This window comes from Crinia signifera, chromosome 2 (assembly GCF_055691185.1).
Source record: "Crinia signifera chromosome 2, ASM5569118v1, whole genome shotgun sequence".
Taxonomy (NCBI): domain Eukaryota; kingdom Metazoa; phylum Chordata; class Amphibia; order Anura; family Myobatrachidae; genus Crinia; species Crinia signifera.
This window is the reverse complement of record NC_139218.1, coordinates 188,815,674-188,833,610: the sequence shown is the minus strand read 5'-3', so window position 1 is coordinate 188,833,610 and position 17,937 is coordinate 188,815,674. Positions and strand designations below refer to the sequence as shown.

Sequence of the window (17,937 nt, the reverse complement as noted above, 5' to 3'; positions counted from 1 at the left end):
GTGCAGCCTGTTGCTGGAAGCTGCATTTACAGAGGAGGCAGAGACTTTGGGAGATATGGCCATACACTAGCAGTGTAGCAGCAGCCTGTGTACACCACCATGTCTCATTAAATGTGCCCACACATGGTGCAATGCTCTGTGCGTTTTTTTTAGTAGATTGCATCTAGTTCAAAACCCATGCGACCCGCTACAACAGTGTGTATTTTGATCTAGATGTGATGCTAACGAATACAAAAAGTATGGGCTGCACATACCTTTTGTACTATGTGATGTGCAAGGCAGAAACGCACCATGTATGGGGCACCTTATGGCTACTGCCAGTGCACGACTTTAAAGATGTCAGACCAAATCATTGGATCTAGGACCACACAAGCGCCCGTGGTACACCGTTTGGGAACCACTTTGTTACACAATGCTTATGTTGTTTTTTTTTTTGTTGTTTTTTTAAGTTGATTCCTCTCTACAATATATACTCTTTGCTATTAGTCAGGTATAAATTTGCATCTGTTTTCCTGTATAATTTTCTTACTACCAGATTGATGTTAATCTCTAAAGCCATGTACACAAGGTGCGATGTGCTAGGCAAACTATTTTGTTAAATTGCCTAGCAAGTTAGCCAGAATCGCACCTCCCCGCAGATAAAGGGGGTTTAAAAATCCCAGACTTCCAAGCGTACGCATGGTCAATACATTTCTGATACATTTCAGACTGGCTAAGTGACCACTCCTCATACACAGACCCTGACCTAGACAAAGCCATATGCCACCCATACGCCCCTAGCGCTCTCATCCACTCAAAACCCAAACAAATTCCTACCATAGTACTACAACACATATTATTCCGAGACACTTATGACGCGTGGCTACAGGTAAATAAAAAACTAGACAGAGACCCCACAATATCCCCATTTATTCCGATTTGGGGCAACCCCAACTTCCCCCCATCAACTTCGAACCGAGGCTTCTCAGAATGGAAACGCAAGGGATTAGACATGGCCACGAAGCTGTTCGACCCCGGAGGGACCATCTTTACCTTCGACAGACTGCAATCCAGGTATGACCTCCCCAAATCACACTTCTTTATGTACTTACAAGTAAGGCATTACACAGGCCCGCTATCTCTCTCCATAACCCTCACAAATCACTCTGACCCCCTACTCCACTTCTTTAATAAAATACAAACACAAGACTTCAAAATAGCACACATATATGACCCTATACTCCAAACCCACACAACTAAACACCTACAACACCTTCAAGACATGTGGAGACAAGACCTCCCAGAAACCCACACTGTAGACGACATCTTTCAAAACTTTGCTAAAGACATGAAAGTTCTTCGATCCCCCTATCTGCAAGAGGTCCACTTCAAGGTAATGCATCGCATATATTATGCACCAGCACAAACAATATACATGGCAAAAGATGCAACCGGCAAGTGTCCCAAATGCAGACTGGGGAATGCGAAATTTTTCCATTGCTTCTGGGCTTGCTCCAAGATACTAAAGTTCTGGAGGAAGACCATAAACTATATTAATAACATGTTCAAAATTAAAATATCCATTGACCCTCTGGCATGTCTATGCTTAAATTACTCCGCCTGGCACTTCCCCCCAACTTTCTCAAAAAATATCCCGCTTCTCACAATATGCCTAACCCTAGCTAAAAAATTAATATTAATACACTGGATCTCAACCTCAACTCCCTCCATAACTGAACTACATTCTAAACTTCTCCAATTAGCGCTATATGACAGGAGGTCAGTCCAGCTCGACCCATTTTTTAGCTATCAGAAATTCATAAGAATCTGGGAACCCTTTATCCACACCCTAGATCCAATACAAAGGCAAAATGTTACCCAAACACATAGCAGTCATGGCAGAGCTGACACAACTAAATAGATTTTGCCTTAAGAGCTAGTCTAGACTAACAATACACCAAGGATGAGGCTAGCCTCAGAGTAGACTGTACCCTCTGGAGATGACTCATACCCAATCCACTCGCTTATCTTAACACGATTGTCACGAGACATCTAGCTGGTTTACAGGACTGCGCGGTCGAGATCAGAAGATCCTTTAATCCTCCAAGGATGAAGACCTAAGAAACCCGTCATACTATATTGTCATCAGAGTTCCATACCACGACTTATTCCACCCCCCCCCCCACCCCCCCTTCCTTCACCTAACTCCCAGTGTGTCTAGTCCACGTCAGGTTAAACATTGATGTCAAACTCATAACATTGTTATAACGGTTTTGAAATATAAAATTGTTCTATTGTAAGGATCTTAAGTTAACCCTCTCCCCTCCTAGAACCTCCCTTCACCCTACCCACCCCCCCACCCCACCCCTTCCCCTCTCTACCCCATCCCCCCGCCCCACCTGTTTGATTGATATCCCATGTTTAAAAACGCTTGACAGGGTAGACAGATTTAAGGAAAACTGGTTTGATACATCTTCCATTACTTACCTTTATGATACCCAGTCAATGTATACTCTTATTGTAATATCTACATTATTTGAAACTTCAATAAAAATGTTTAAACATTAAAAAAAATAAAAAAAAACAATATAGTGGGCACCCACTAGACCATGTGCATGATAATATTGTTAATAATATCGTTATTGTGCATATAAATTGCGAAAATTGCATAGTGTGTACCCAGTTTAATAGTGTAATGATTCTCTGGCTAATGCCTTTCCTCCAAAACCATCCCCAAAACACTGAAGAAAATAAGATTAGGCAAGGCTCATACTGATAGTGCTATTTTGGCCAAAGGTGCATGGTTGCTATTATAGAAAGAACTGGTTCCTCACAGCCACAGTTGACTGATTTAAACCATCTTGGTGTATTCCATGGTTTCAAAACCAATTGTTAATTTCTCCTTCATCCACTAGGTGTCACTGGAGTTACACTGGGGAATAGAAGGCAACCACAGGGAGCATGGGCACTTTAAAATAATTAATCAGTGTGACCAACTCCTCCCCTTCTACTTCCCCTCCCAGGCAGTCTTAGATTGTGCCCAAAAGGGAGCAGGTCACATTTGGCTCATCTCCTGGGCTTTTTGATAATTAGGGCATAAAGCAGCAAGTTTTGCCTTTGAGGACAGGCAGATAGTTGCTGCTACTATCTGCCTGCGACGTGGGAGCCTGCCGGAGGGAGCCGGCTGCTGCTTAAGGGTTTGCGCCCGGCTCCCTGGCTGACAGAGACCACCGTCTCTGGAGCTGTAACGGGCGCCGCTCTCACGCAGCGTGCACCCGATCCTCCCCCAGCCCCACCGCCGACGGCATGGCCGCAGCACTGTGAGTATTACCCTGCCTTCCTATTAGAGGAAGGTCAGGGACACAAACGGCGGTGCAGCAGAGGGTTTTTTAAACCTGGCGCCATTATGGGTGACGGAGCTGCCAGGCGGGGGGCGGAGTTACCGCGCGGTACTTCCCAGCAGGCCTTGGCATACCCCAGCGTTCCTGCAAGTCGCGGCGGCCATCTTGGACATTTGGCGCCGTTTGAACACGCTGCTGGAGGCTCCACAGTTGCGCTGCAGATCTATCCTGACTGCAGTTGGGCGATTCCTGTCCCCTGGTGACCGTCCTGCTGAACGCTCTATCCGGTCTGTGAGTTACAGTGGGGATTAGAGCTAGGTGGAGACAGTTTGGGCTGTGTCTCAAACTTAGAGCTATAGCGCTCCTAGGTATATGCCATAGCGCTGTACAAAGCTCTGTGACAGCTCTTTTACTTTCACTGTCTCTCCCTTCCAGCATAATATATTGCTGCCTATCCTATACCTACTATCTGTGATCAGTCTGGTAGTGTGTGGTGATTGCTGGGTGTTCTGTTGAACCATGGCAGGGGGTAGCTCCAAGAGGGTTACTTGCAGGGGCGGATTGGGAATTAAAACCAGCCCGGGAAAAATCTTGAAGCAGCCCTAAGAGGGGGGGGGGGGGAGTGTTGTTGCGCGCCGGAGGCGCTGCCGAATTTTTAGGGGGTGTGGCCTATCAATATGGGGGTGTGGCCTATTCCAACAAGGCCACGCCCAATTTTTGCCGCTGTGAGGGCATGGCTAGTGGCTCTCTTAGCTGCTGGCTATGTCCCCAGCCCCTCAGGCTGCAGAATAGGCGCATGCGTACAGCGTTTATTCTACAGCCTGTGGGGCTGGGGAGATAGAGATGGGGGGGGGGGGGGGTGACAGGGGGTCTCCCAACACAGTAGAGTGGCAGGGTGGAAGAGGATGCAGGGAGGGAGGGGGGGATGGAGGGTGCCGTAGAATGCTGGGAGGGGAGATGCAGAGTGGCTGAGAACGAAGGGAGTGAGGACTTACACAGGGTGGCACAGGACGCAGAGTGTGAGGGGGCATGGTGGCACAGGATGCAGGGTAGGAGGGGGGATGCAGAGTGGCAGGGGATGCAGGGAGGGGAGTCACAAAGTGGTGGAGGAGACAGTGATGCCCATTATAGATATGCCATACACCGTGATGCCCATTATACATATGCCACACATCCTGATGCCATTATACATATGCCGCACACCGTGATGCCCATTATACATATGCCGCACACCCTGATGCCCATTATAGATATGCCGCACACCCTGATGCCATTATACATATGCCGCACACCGTGATGCCCATTATACATATGCCGCACACCGTGATGCCCATTATACATATGCCGCACACCGTGATGCCCATTATACATATGCCGCACACCCTGATGCCATTATACATATGTCGCACACCCTGATGCCCATTATACATATGCCGCACACCCTGATGCCATTATACATATGCCGCACACCGTGATGCCCATTATACTTGTGCCGCACACCGTGATGCCCATTATACATATGCCACACACACGTGATGCCCATTATACATATGCCTCACACCGTGATGTCCATTATACATATGCCACACACCGTGATACTCCATTATACATATGCCACACGCCGTGATGCCCATTATACATATGCCGCACACTGTGATGCCCATTATACATATGCCACACCGTGATGCTCCATTATACATATGCCACACGCCGTGATGCCCATTATACATATGCCGCACATCCTGATGCCCATTATACATATGCCCACACCGTGATGTCCATTATACATATGCCCCACACCGTGATGTCCATTATACATATGCCCCACACAGAGATGTCCATTATACATATGCCACACACCGTGATACTCCATTATACATATGCCACACACCATGATGGCCATTATACATATGCCACACGCCGTGATGCCCATTATACATATGCCGCACACTGTGATGCCCATTATACATATGCCGCACCGTGATGCTCCATTATACATATGCCACACGCCGTGATGCCCATTATACATATGCCGCACACCCTGATGCCCATTATACATATGCCCACACCGTGATGTCCATTATACATATGCCCCACACCGTGATGTCCATTATACATATGCCGCACACCCTGATGCCATTATACATATGTCGCACACCGTGATGCCCATTATACATATGCCGCACACCCTGATGCCATAATACATATGTCGCACACCGTGATGCCCATTATACATATGCCGCACACCCTGATGCCATTATACATATGCCGCACACCGTGATGCCCATTATACTTGTGCCGCACACCGTGATGCCCATTATACATATGCCACACACACGTGATGCCCATTATATATATGCCTCACACCGTGATGTCCATTATACATATGCCACACACCGTGATACTCCATTATACATATGCCACACGCCGTGATGCCCATTATACATATGCCGCACACTGTGATGCCCATTATACATATGCCACACTGTGATGCTCCATTATACATATGCCACACGCCGTGATGCCCATTATACATATGCCGCACACCCTGATGCCCATTATACATATGCCCACACCATGATGTCCATTATACATATGCCCCACACCGTGATGTCCATTATACATATGCCCCACACAGAGATGTCCATTATACATATGCCACACACCGTGATACTCCATTATACATATGCCACACGCTGTGATGCCCATTATACATATGCCGCACACTGTGATGCCCATTATACATATGCCACACCGTGATGCTCCATTATACATATGCCACACGCCGTGATGCCCATTATACATATGCCGCACACCCTGATGCCCATTATACATATGCCCACACCGTGATGTCCATTATACATATGCCCCACACCGTGATGTCCATTATACATATGCCCCACACCGTGATGTCCATTATACATATGCCTCACAGTATGAACCTCTCTCTCACACTTTAGTTACCTTAAAATCAAGCTGGCTGGCACTTCATCTACTTCTTCCTTTCATTAGATGTGTGCTCCCGTGTAGCTCCGCCCCCTTCCACTCGTGTAGCCCCGCCCCTCAACTCCGTGTTGCTCCGCCCCCTTTCCAGTCCCTGCTGTCATGACTGATGACACATGAAAGTGGGTTGGAAGCCAGGGAGAGAGCTCTGTGCTGCCGGCGCTGCTGCCTCTAATGTAGTGTGACAGTGTACTGGCAGCCGGCAGCTACAGAGTCTGAGGACAGAAGCGGCTGGGGATGTACAGCAGGGAGAGAGCCTCCCTGCGCAACCATCCTCACAGTGAGTGCTTGCCACACACAGAACCGCGGGAGCAGCTGCGTGCGGTCGCACATGCGCACCAGCACTCCCGCGGCCATTTTTATTTCTGTAATAGCCGAGGCTGCCCGCAGCCATATTTGTTTGGGGCACAGTGCTGCGGCCACGGCCGCCCGTTAACCGCAGAGATGGCGGTCTGCGGCCCCGCCAATGGGGTGAGCGGCCTTTTAGTGACTATTAGGGGCCGGCCCACCGGGAAATGGCCCGGTTTCCCGGTGGTCCAATCCGCCCCTGGTTACTTGCAAGAAGTGTGCTGTTAAATTTACACCTTCTAAGGAGGGAGACTCTGTATGTGATAAATGCGCTGCTTTACCCCCAGCTCCAGAGTCCCCCGTTCATACCCCTGTTTGGGCATCACAATTAGCTGATGTGATGTCTCATTTAGCTTGCGAGCTCTCTGCAGCTCAAAAGGACAGAGAAACTTCCAGAACTCAACAGGCTTCCTTGACTTCTGCTGTGCAGAGCTTAACAAAGGCCTTGACACCAGCAGAGGGCGCCATTGCTTCATCTTCTAGGCAAAATCCCCCTACCTTAAGGCCCCCATACACTAGTAAGATTTATCTGACCTGTAAATTGCATCTGATTTCCCTTGAACTTCCCCGGCAGCTTCACAGGAGGCCTACATACAATTTGACACTTGATGTGCCATTTTTTACATCCAATTTGCATCAGATAAATCACATGTGATTTATCTGATGCACAGTGTCATGTGATTACAAAGCCACATGCCCTAGCTTCCCTGATCCTATGCGATTTTGGGACGATTTCATCCGATTTCGGCACTTTGGGCCGATAACCGGGTGAAATCGGCACAAAAACGCAGGTGTGTGATATCTGATCCGATCCGATGCGCGATCCCGTGCGCATAGGATCGGATCAGGGAGGTCGGACGGTCTGCACATAAGATCACGTCCGACCTCCCTGTATGCATATGCCTGCCCGCCTGACAGGCATATGCATGCAGACACCGGGGGAGCAGTGGGGGCGGGCAGCAGGTCCCTGAGCACTTAGCTGGCGGCACCGGCGAGTGCTGACCTGGCCGGGTGGTGTGATCATAGATATCAGCAGCGCTGCGGGACTGGACGGGCAGTACAGTGGCGGGTATTAGATTTTTAAAATACCTGTCAAATGACTGGCCAGTCTCTGATTGGCTGAGAGCTCTCAGCCAATCAGAGACTGGCCAGTCATTTGACAGGTATTTTAAAAATCTAATACCCGCCACTGCACTGCCCGTCCCGCAGCGCTGCTGATATCTGTGATCACACCACCCGGCCAGGTCAGCACTCGCCGGTGCCGCCAGCTAAGCGCTCAGGGACCTGCTGCCCGCCCCACTGCTCTCCCGGTGTCTGCATGCATATGCCTGTCAGGCAGGCAGGCATATGCATACAGGGAGGTCAGCACTCGCCGGCGCCGCCAGCTAAGCGCTCAGTTACCCGCTGGCCGCTCCACTGCTCCTCCTGATGAGGATCACTGCCGCCCTCCTGCCCCTCACCGCCTGCCCCCTGCTCCTCACCACCCGCTTCAGCTCCCCGTTACATATGATAAATCGCAAGCGATTTATCACATGTAAAATTTGGCTCATCAAGTGCCGAATTGTATGTGAGCCTCCCAGGGAGCTCCCGGGCGGCTCACAGGAGAATTAGGTTCAACATGTCCTAAGGACAAGTCGGCCTAATGTATGGGGGCCTTTAGCTGTCCCTACGAGTCCACGTCCCCTGTGCCAGGAGACCTGGAGCCGGTTTCTATTTTTTTATCTTATAATAAAGGTTTCACCAGTTTCTTTAGGTGCAGCGACGCTGAGGCAGCTTTCTTCTCTCAGCGGAGGTGGCCAGAAATAGGTGTATGAAAGGAGCATGTATGAAAGAAAATAATATTTTTCTCAGTAGTAAAATTATGGAAAATGTGTTAACTCTCACAGTTGGCACCAGCTTTCTCAAGCCAATCCATCTATAGGAGGCTATCATTGAAATATATCACTATACACTTCTCACTTTATTGAGAATGTTCAGAGCATTTATTTTCTGACATCCAGCCACAGATGCTCACAGCATCTGAATGCTTTACCTCAAACTGCTGGCAGACTATACCCATCCCGACAGATACTAGCTGTCATCTGCAAACCCCTGGTCCTGGCCTGGTGCCAAGTTCAGTCGGGACAGCTTTTACCTGTCACCTTAGAAGATCTGTCTTCTAGAGAGAAGCTTTGTGAGTCCACTCAGCTAAAAACATTTTGGAGCGTTCACATCGCTGGGGCACCGAGGCGGACTGCAGGCAGTCTGTTGCGGCCGGAGTGGAGTGGGTGAACCAGGGAGGTGGCAGCAGTAGCAAAGTATACAGCGTGCAGGAGTGGCTGGAGCGTTCATATCGCTGGGGCACCGAGGCGGACTGCAGGCAGTCTGTTGCGCCGGAGTGATCTGAGCCTAGGAGCCGAGTGGGTGACCCAGGGAGCCGCGCAGCAGTCAGTGGCAAAGTATACAGCCGCTGTCACTGCGTGCTGGAGCGGAGGACGCGGGAGCGGCTGGAGCGGAGGACGCGGCAGCAGGGAGCAGCTGAGTGACAGGTGCACAGCGGCGCCGGTAAGGCTGGGTTCCGACGCGTGTAGTATTTAATTTCAGACAGTGACTGCCTGACAGGAAGCTGCGGCGGCTTCCGGCTATGTACGCGTACTGCGGGGGGTGGGAGGAGGACTCCAAACATATAGAGATATATCGGATCTGATACATCATGGGTGCAAAAGCACCCACGATGTACCCATGATGGGTCAGATGCCGATATATCTTATGTTCTGCAGGTCCGACCATCTGATCAGATCCGATGCGCACGGGACCGCGCATCAGATCAGATGTCAAACACATGCGATTTTGGGCCGATTTCACCCGATTTATCGGCCCAAAGTGCCAACATCGGATGAAATCGGCCGAAAATCGCATAGTGTATGGGGGCCTTTACTCAGGAAAAGGGTATTACAGCCCTCTAGGGATTCTGGAGAGTATGATGATATGCCTGATCTGGAGGAGGGCGAATTTGCCCTTCCAGATAATTATGATGATGATGATGATGATGTGGAACCTGAGGCTCAGGCGTTAGTTACGCAAGAGCCGGCCCCAGCCACTCCAGGTCTGGAGGACCTTATACATATGGTAAAGGTTGCCTGCAAGGTGTCAGATGACACAGACATTCCTGCTCGTCCTTCTTTCTTTGGAAAGAGACAAAGGCAGTCACCCACCTTCCCCCCAGCGGAGGAGTTGGATGAACATATATTGCAGGCTTGGAATCATCCTGATAAAAAATTCCAGGTACCTCAGAGGTTTCTGGCTGCTTATCCTCTTCCACCAGAGGGTAGAAAGAGGGTCGAGATTCCTCCAGTAGTGGACTCTTCAGTCTCTCGACTGTCCAAAAAGACGGTTCTCCCGGTGCCGGGTGCAACTACTCTTAAGGATACTTCTGACCGTAAGTTGGAAGTAACCCTTAAGAACATTTTTTCAGCAGCTGGAATTATTCAGCGTCCGGCCCAGGTCGGGTGCTGGGTAAATAAAGCCATGGGGGTATGGGCTTCTCAGATCCTAACAGAGGTCCGTGAGGGCTCTGACCCTGCTTCTATTGTTCAGCTGGCTGAACAGATCCAGGAGGCATCCAATTATCTAATAGACGCCTCTTCTGACGTCTGCATGGTTGCAGCCAAGGTTTCGGCCTTATCTATATCAGCTCGCAGAGCTCTCTGGTTACGCCAATGGCAGGCTGACGCAGAGTCCAAGCGTGCTGTGGAGGCCCTGGCATTCAATGGGGAGGTTCTTTTCGGGCCAGAGCTCGACAAGTGGATCTCCCAAGCAACGGGGCGTAAGTCCCACTTCCTTCCCTCAGCGGCTCCTCCAGCTACACGCAGGACCCCTCAAAGGCCCTCCTTTCGGTCCTTTCGGCCTACGACCAGATTCAGAGGTCGTTCCAGAGGCGGAGCTCCATCTAGAGGCTCCAGAGGACGAGGCAGAGGCGCCTCGGCAGCTGTCCAGGAGCCCAAGTCCTCAAAGCCAGCCGCATGACTGTCCACGGTCTCATTTGGGGGATCCCAGAGTCGGGGCCCGACTGCTGTCCTTCTGTCACATCTGGCTGCAGTCTTGTCAGGACTCGTGGGTAAGGGATCTCGTGACCCAGGGTTACAAGATCCATTTCAGGTTAGTCCCTCCAAACAGGTTTTTCAAGACCGGTCTCCCAGTCTCAGGAGACAAGGCGCAACTTCTGTTGTCAGCAATCAACAAGCTGCGGACAACGGGAGTTGTGATACCAGTACCCGAGGATCAGCGTACTCATGGATACTACTCCAGTCTTTTCCTTGTGCCGAAGCCGGATGGCTCGGTAAGGCCTATACTAAATCTAAAGGATTTGAATCCATTTCTACAAGCGGTCAAATTCAAGATGGAGTCCCTGCAGTCGGTGATTCAGGGACTGGAACAGGGAGAGTTCCTGGTATCCTTGGATATCAGGGACGCATACCTGCACATCCCCATCTGGTCTCCTCACCAGGCCTTCCTCCGGTTCGCAATACAGGAACAACACTGGCAGTTCCAGGCCCTGCCGTTCGGGCTCTCATCGGCCCCCAGGGTCTTCACCAAGGTGATGATGGAGGTCCTCAGGGCACAGGGGATTACCATCATCCCCTACTTGGACGATCTTCTTCTGAAGAATCGTTCGAGGGAGGCCCTGTTGTCCAACATACGACTCACCCAGGAGACTCTCATCAGTCATGGGTGGATTCTGAACTTTGCAAAGTCTCAGCTACAGCCGTCCCAACGTCTTCTCTTTTTGGGGATGATTCTGGACACCCAGCAGATGAAGGTTTTTCTACCACCAGACAAAGTTCAGTCCCTGCAGGTCCTGGTCAGGTCGGTCTTGCGACGGCCACAGGTAACGGTGCACCTTTGCACCAGACTCTTGGGGAAGATGGTGTCCTCCTTCGAGGCGGTACAATATGGCCGCTTCCACTCGCGCCAATTCCAGTTGTCTCTCCTTCACCAGTGGTCAGGGTCCCACCTGCATCTTCAGCAGCGGGTGACCCTGTCTCCTCGAGCCCGTCTGTCTCTGCTGTGGTGGCTCAACTCCGAAAACCTGCAAAGGGGCAGGAGGTTCGGCATATGGGAGTGGACTCTCCTCACCACAGACGCCAGCCTTCGAGGCTGGGGGGCGGTAACGCTGGAACACCAGTTCCAGGGTTTATGGACGAGGCAGGAGAGTTTACTCTCCATCAATGTGCTGGAACTCAGAGCAGTCTACTATGCTCTTCTGCAGGCGGGACACCTGCTGCGGAGCAGAGCAATCAGAGTTCAGTCCGACAACGCCACAGCCGTCGCCTACATAAACAAACAGGGCGGCACTCGGAGCAAGGCGGCGATGAAGGAAGTAAGCAGGATCATCCTCTGGGCTCAGAATCATGCTCAGGCCTTGTCAGCGGTGTTCATCCCCGGAGTAGACAATTGGGAGGCCGACTTTCTAAGTCGGCAACATGCCCACCAGGGGGAGTGGTGCCTCAACCCTCAGGTATTTCAGTCCCTAGTACATCGTTGGGGGTGTCCGCAGGCGGATCTGATGGCGTCCCGCCACAACTTCCAGCTCCCAACATACTTCGTGCGGACTCGAGATCCTCAGGCCGCAGGGGTGGACGCTCTGGTCGCCACTTGGTCGTTCCAGTTCATTTACCTCTTTCCTCCCTTTCCGCTGATACCTCGGGTATTACAGCGCATTCGCAGGGAGGGGGTAACAGCGCTTCTGATAGCGCCGGATTGGCCCCGGCGCTCGTGGTACACCAACCTGACGGATCTTCTAATCGACGAGCCGTGTCCGCTACCTTTTCAAGAGGACCTCCTCAGTCAGGGTCCCTTCATCTACCCAGATTTAGGACGTCTACATTTGACGGCGTGGCTGCTGAGAGGTCCATCTTTAGACATGCAGGTATCCCTAGGGCGGTGATACCTACAATGATGAGGGCCAGGAAGGAAGTCACCTCCAGACACTATCATCGTATTTGGAGATCCTATGTGGCGTGGTGCGAAAGACGCAGAGTGTCCTCTACTCTATTCAAGAAGGCTCGGTTGCTCCTGTTTTTACAGGAGGGGTTAAACTCTGGACTTAGACTGAATACACTTAAGGTGCAGGTTTCAGCACTTTCAGTTTTTTTCCAGAAACGTATAGCTCTCATTCCGGAAGTCCACACGTTTTTCCAGGGGGTGCTGAGGCTTCAGCCCCCTATTCGTCCGCCTACGGCTCCCTGGGACCTAGAGTTGGTCCTCAGGTACTTGAGGTCATCGATTTTTGAGCCGTTAGAAGAGGTGGATCTTCGATATCTCACTTGGAAGGTGGTTCTTCTTTTGGCTCTGGCCTCGGCCAGGCGCGTTTCGGAACTGGGGGCGCTTTCTTGTCGCTCACCGTTCCTCCAGTTTCACCCGGACAGAGCAGAGCTCCGTACCAGTCTCTCCTTCCTTCCAAAGGTGGTCTCAGCGTTCCACGTGAACCAACCCATAGTGGTTCCAGCATTCACAGAGGCTTCACCTGAGGATAGGACTTTGGATGTGGTGAGGGCCCTGCGGATTTATGTCTCTCGCACGGCCTCTCTTCGCAAGACGGATGTCTTGTTTGTTACCTACGACCCAGTGCGTCGTGGATGGCCAGCTTCAAAGCAAACGCTGGCCAGATGGATCCGTCTGACTATTCGTCAGGCATACCTTGCTGAGGCTCAGACGCCTCCTACTAACATAGGTGGGCACTCCACCAGATCGGTGGGTCCTTCATGGGCGGCTGCCCGTGGGGTCTCCTTGCAACAGCTCTGTCGTGCTGCGACATGGTCAGGTCGGCACACCGTTGTGCGCTTTTATAGGTTTGATACCTTTGCGGCACCAGCTTCTCAGTTTGGCCGCTCTGTTTTAAGGGGATCTCAGCGCTCACCCACCCGGGTTGAAAGCTCTGGGACGTCCCCAGTGTAACTCCAGTGACACCTAGTGGATGAAGGAGAAACAGGGATTTTGTACTTACCGTAAATCCTTTTCTCCGAGTCCACAGGTGTCACTGGACGCCCACCTCAGCGCTGTTCTCCACCTGTTACGTTCAGTGTTAGGTTCCTATTGGGTAACCTCTGGAGTTTTCCCTTGTCAGGGTTATTTAAACATGGTTATTACACACCTGTCTCGTCTGGTTTGACTCTGTGTGTGTGTTTGTTTTTTCATATATATATTCTTTTTCTACTATACGTATTGAATGATGTTATGTTGTGATGAACCTCCTCTCGGATGTGTGTTATATCTTTCTGCTCCCTTTCGGGCACGATCTTTATGACTGCCTGGGAGGGGAAGTAGAAGGGGAGGAGTTGGTCACACTGATTAATTATTTTAAAGTGCCCATGCTCCCTGTGGTCGCCTTCTATTCCCCAGTGTAACTCCAGTGACACCTGTGGACTCGGAGAAAAGGATTTACGGTAAGTACAAAATCCCTGTTTTTTTTATTATTATTATTCTGTGACTACTGGCACGGTGCCGTGACTTCTCAAATACAAGGCTATTATACTAATACAGGTGTTTTAGTCAAAGGGCGGTATTCAATGAGCCAGAATCGCCAAGTTTTATGGCGATTCTGTGTTTTTTTCATGTGTGCCGGCGATTTTATGAGCTGTATAAGCGAATCACCCTATTCAATGACCTATAATCGCCGTTGAGGACCGGTGAATGATGCACCAATCGCCAAATGTAATTCTCTAAAAATCGCCGTTTTTAGTCTATAGGATTTTGCATGGGGAATCGACGGTAGTCGAGGGGAATCGCCAAAAGTGTATTCAATGTGAAGTTGGCGATTCCTTTTTCTTGTTACATATCGCCGTTCCTCTCCGAGTGTCCCTCGTCATTTTTTTCTGGTGAACTTTGATAGGAACATGTCAAATAATTGGTTTTAAGTGTTCTATTTAACTGTGCAAGTGTAATGTATTATTATTTGCTGCCCTTGTGTGATGTCATGGTCGTAGAAGTGCTATACAAATATATATTTAATTTTTTGAGGTATTCTCCCACAAAGCACTGTTCTTACCCATGGTGCACCTCACTTACCCATGATTCTCCTCCCCACCTCACTCCTTCATTTGCCCTTTGTGCAGATTACCCCGATTTTGGCGTCTGCTGTATTGGAATGCGTTTATTCAGGGTAATTTGCATTTCTATTGCATTTCACTGCTTTTTTTTAAACACTGACGACATTACTGACGCTGCTTTGGGAAACGCAGGGTTGGCTGAGAATCGCCGTTAGGGCCGGCGATTCTCAGCCACGTTGAATAGGGTGACTCGGCGACTCCCCACGAATCCCCATGCATGGCGATTGACAGCAAAAAAACGGCGATTGGCAGGCGAATGAAAAAACAGAATCGCTGTGACAAACGATTCATCTCATTGAATACCGCCCAAACTGTTTAATGCCAGTGCTAATGCTAAACTCCTCATGTGTGTGTTTCTCTGAAAAGTGATTAGCATTTTGTATTACTAATCAGATTTATTTCATTATAAGAAGTGATAAGTAGGTATCCAATTAGAGGCCATTTTTATCTGTTGTAATATTGCCTGCAATCTCTGATCTCATGTGTTATAGCTGGTGGTCTGGCTGCTTATCGAGATTATGCGTTGTGTATTTTAGAATGTGTAGCATAGTACTTAATACTATAAGAGCATGTATCGGGGAGGGGACACCAGCATTGGGTCTGACAGGGCAGCCGCTGGCGAACCTTTAAGCCATAGTAAAGTACTGCTTCTAAAAAGATCCCCCCCCCCCCATAATAGGAATATAATGTTATAAAAAAAAATAGTTTTATTGGAAGATGTCAAATAAATCAAATTAAAGCCAAATAATGTTATTAATGTAAGACAGCATTAACCCTTTGAGTGTCAATGGAATCTGGCGAAATAGGAGTGAAAATTGCCAAGCGAACCGTTTTCCGAAACCCTCTGAGTGCCAACATTGCTGTGAGAGATCCTCAAAATATCCGTTAAAAATGGCAGCCCTGCTCACAGCAACCTTTCCTGTTTTGGGTGCAATATTTAACTAAACTTCAATTAATTGACTTGGCTGTATTTGTATTTATTTATGCTAAAAGAACAGTCTCTGTGAGCGATGCTGGCACTTTTAGCGGATATTTTGAGGATCGCTCACAGCAGCATTGTCTTAAAACATGGTTGATCAAGGTTTCTAATACATGATTTATTTATTTCCATAAATATATTAATGCAAAGACTAATGCTGCTTTCCCACTGCAGACCAGTTTAAAGTACCGGTAATCTTAAATGGTATTTAAAACGGTATTAGCATTCCCACTGCAGCAGATTACCGTTTTAAATACCATTTAAGTACCATTCCCATTGCAGTGAACCGTGTAAAATGTAGAGTGCCTAACCCCCCCCCCCCCCCCCCCAGTGTAAAGAGTGCCTAATCCCACCCCAAGTGTAAAGAGTGCCTAACCCCCGTACCTGCCCTGTGCCCCCTCCTCCCCTCCCCTTGTACTTACCTGCACGGGGATGCAGGGCAGTGGGGAGGCAGCGGGGGTCCATGCAGGGTCCATGCGGGGTACAGGCAGTCCCAGTGCATGATGAGAACTGGTAGTTCTCACTTTGCGCATATGTAATGAGTGCACGTGCATACTAATGAGCCGCTCATTACATATGCGCATATGTAATGAGCAGCTCTTTATTATGCACGTGCACTCATTACACATGCACAAAGTGAGAACTACTAGGTCTCATCAGGCACTGGGACTGCCTGGAGGCTAAATAACGTTTAAGAGGCATTCCCACTGCCTCTTAAACGTTATTTTAACGTGTAGGACTCTGCTTTAAAAATGGGTTGAAATACCATTTAACTTTAAACGGTATTTCAACTCTGGCACTTTCCCACTGCAGCCTAAAGCTGGGTACACATATGTACAATCGTCGGGCCGTTCTTCCGATCTGCGGACGAACGGCCGTTCGATTGTATATATGTGTACGCTGTCCCGATCCCTTCGTTGCGATCGATAAACGGCCAAAAACGCTCTTGGCCGTCCACGGTCGGTCGGTCGCAGGTTCTTTGCTGCTTAATATTCTTCCGACAGGACGGCTCCATATCGAAAGAAAAGTGACATGTGTACGCACATTCGATCGATATGCAGCCCGTTCCTGCGATCATTCCTCCCAAAAGCAGCACGCCCATGTGGGTGTTGACTAGCTGCGTCATCCCTCCATCAGCGCAGCATGTAAACAACAGGAAGTCTTCTCCCCCGTACTTTCCGCGCCATGCTGTTAAAGAATATTCGTTGTGTGTGCATTCCTTTTGAAATAAATAATCGTTGTGTGTGCATTCCTGACAGATATAGTTATAGAAGTAGATAGATAGATAGATAGATAGATAGATAGATATGTGATGTTCATTGTTCTGCATAAACACTTAACATTTATTAAGAAATACTGACAAAAAATACTGTGAACACTTTGTTTATTTGGGTGGTCGGACCTGAACAGAGTATCACATACAGGTGCTTGCGTTAAGGTGTAGCAGGAACGCCCACCCACCCAAAAAACATAAAAACACATTTGAACATGGTGGTGTATGTAGTGGAAAGCGGGCCCACGGCAGCAACGCATCACATGGGAACATCCCGGCCTGCTCACATGTGATGCATTGCTGCCGTGGGACTGCTTGCCATGACATAAGTGCCACGTGTGAAGGTTTAGCAGGAAAGCCCACCCATCCAAAAAACATGCAGTATATCAGCTGTGGTACCTGCCAAAATCTAAATGTGCAAATGGACATATTTTCTCTATACAGGTGCTTGCGTTAAGGTGTAGCAGGAACGCCCACCCACCCAAAAAACATAAAAACACATTTGAACATGGTGGTGTATGTAGTGGAAAGCGGGCCCACGGCAGCAACGCATCACATGGGAACATCCCGGCCTGCTCACATGGGATGCATTGCTGCCGTGGGACTGCTTGCCATGACATAAGTGCCACGTGTGAAGGTTTAGCAGGAAAGCCCACCCACCCAAAAAACATAAAAACACATTTGAACATGGTGGTGTATGTAGTGGAAAGCGGGCCCACGGCAGCAACGCATCACATGGGAACATCCCGGCCTGCGCACATGGGATGCGTTGCTGCCGTGAGACTGCTTGCCATGACATAAGTGCCACGTGTGAAGGTTTAGCAGGAAAGCCCACCCACCCAAAAAACATAAAAACACATTTGAACATGGTGGTGTATGTAGTGGAAAGCGGGCCCACGGCAGCAACGCATCACATGGGAACATCCC

At 49.4% G+C, this 17,937-nt stretch overlaps 2 protein-coding genes across 5 annotated transcripts in view; both read left to right on the top strand.

Moving 5' to 3' along the window:
- The window catches only part of LOC146060320 (uncharacterized), a 267,579-nt gene that overhangs the window by 74,875 nt on the left and 174,767 nt on the right, over positions 1–17,937 (top strand). The window lies entirely within an intron of this gene.
- Positions 1–17,937, top strand: part of LOC146060321 (uncharacterized) — a 58,048-nt gene that overhangs the window by 22,784 nt on the left and 17,327 nt on the right. The gene's annotated exons all lie outside the window — the stretch shown is intronic.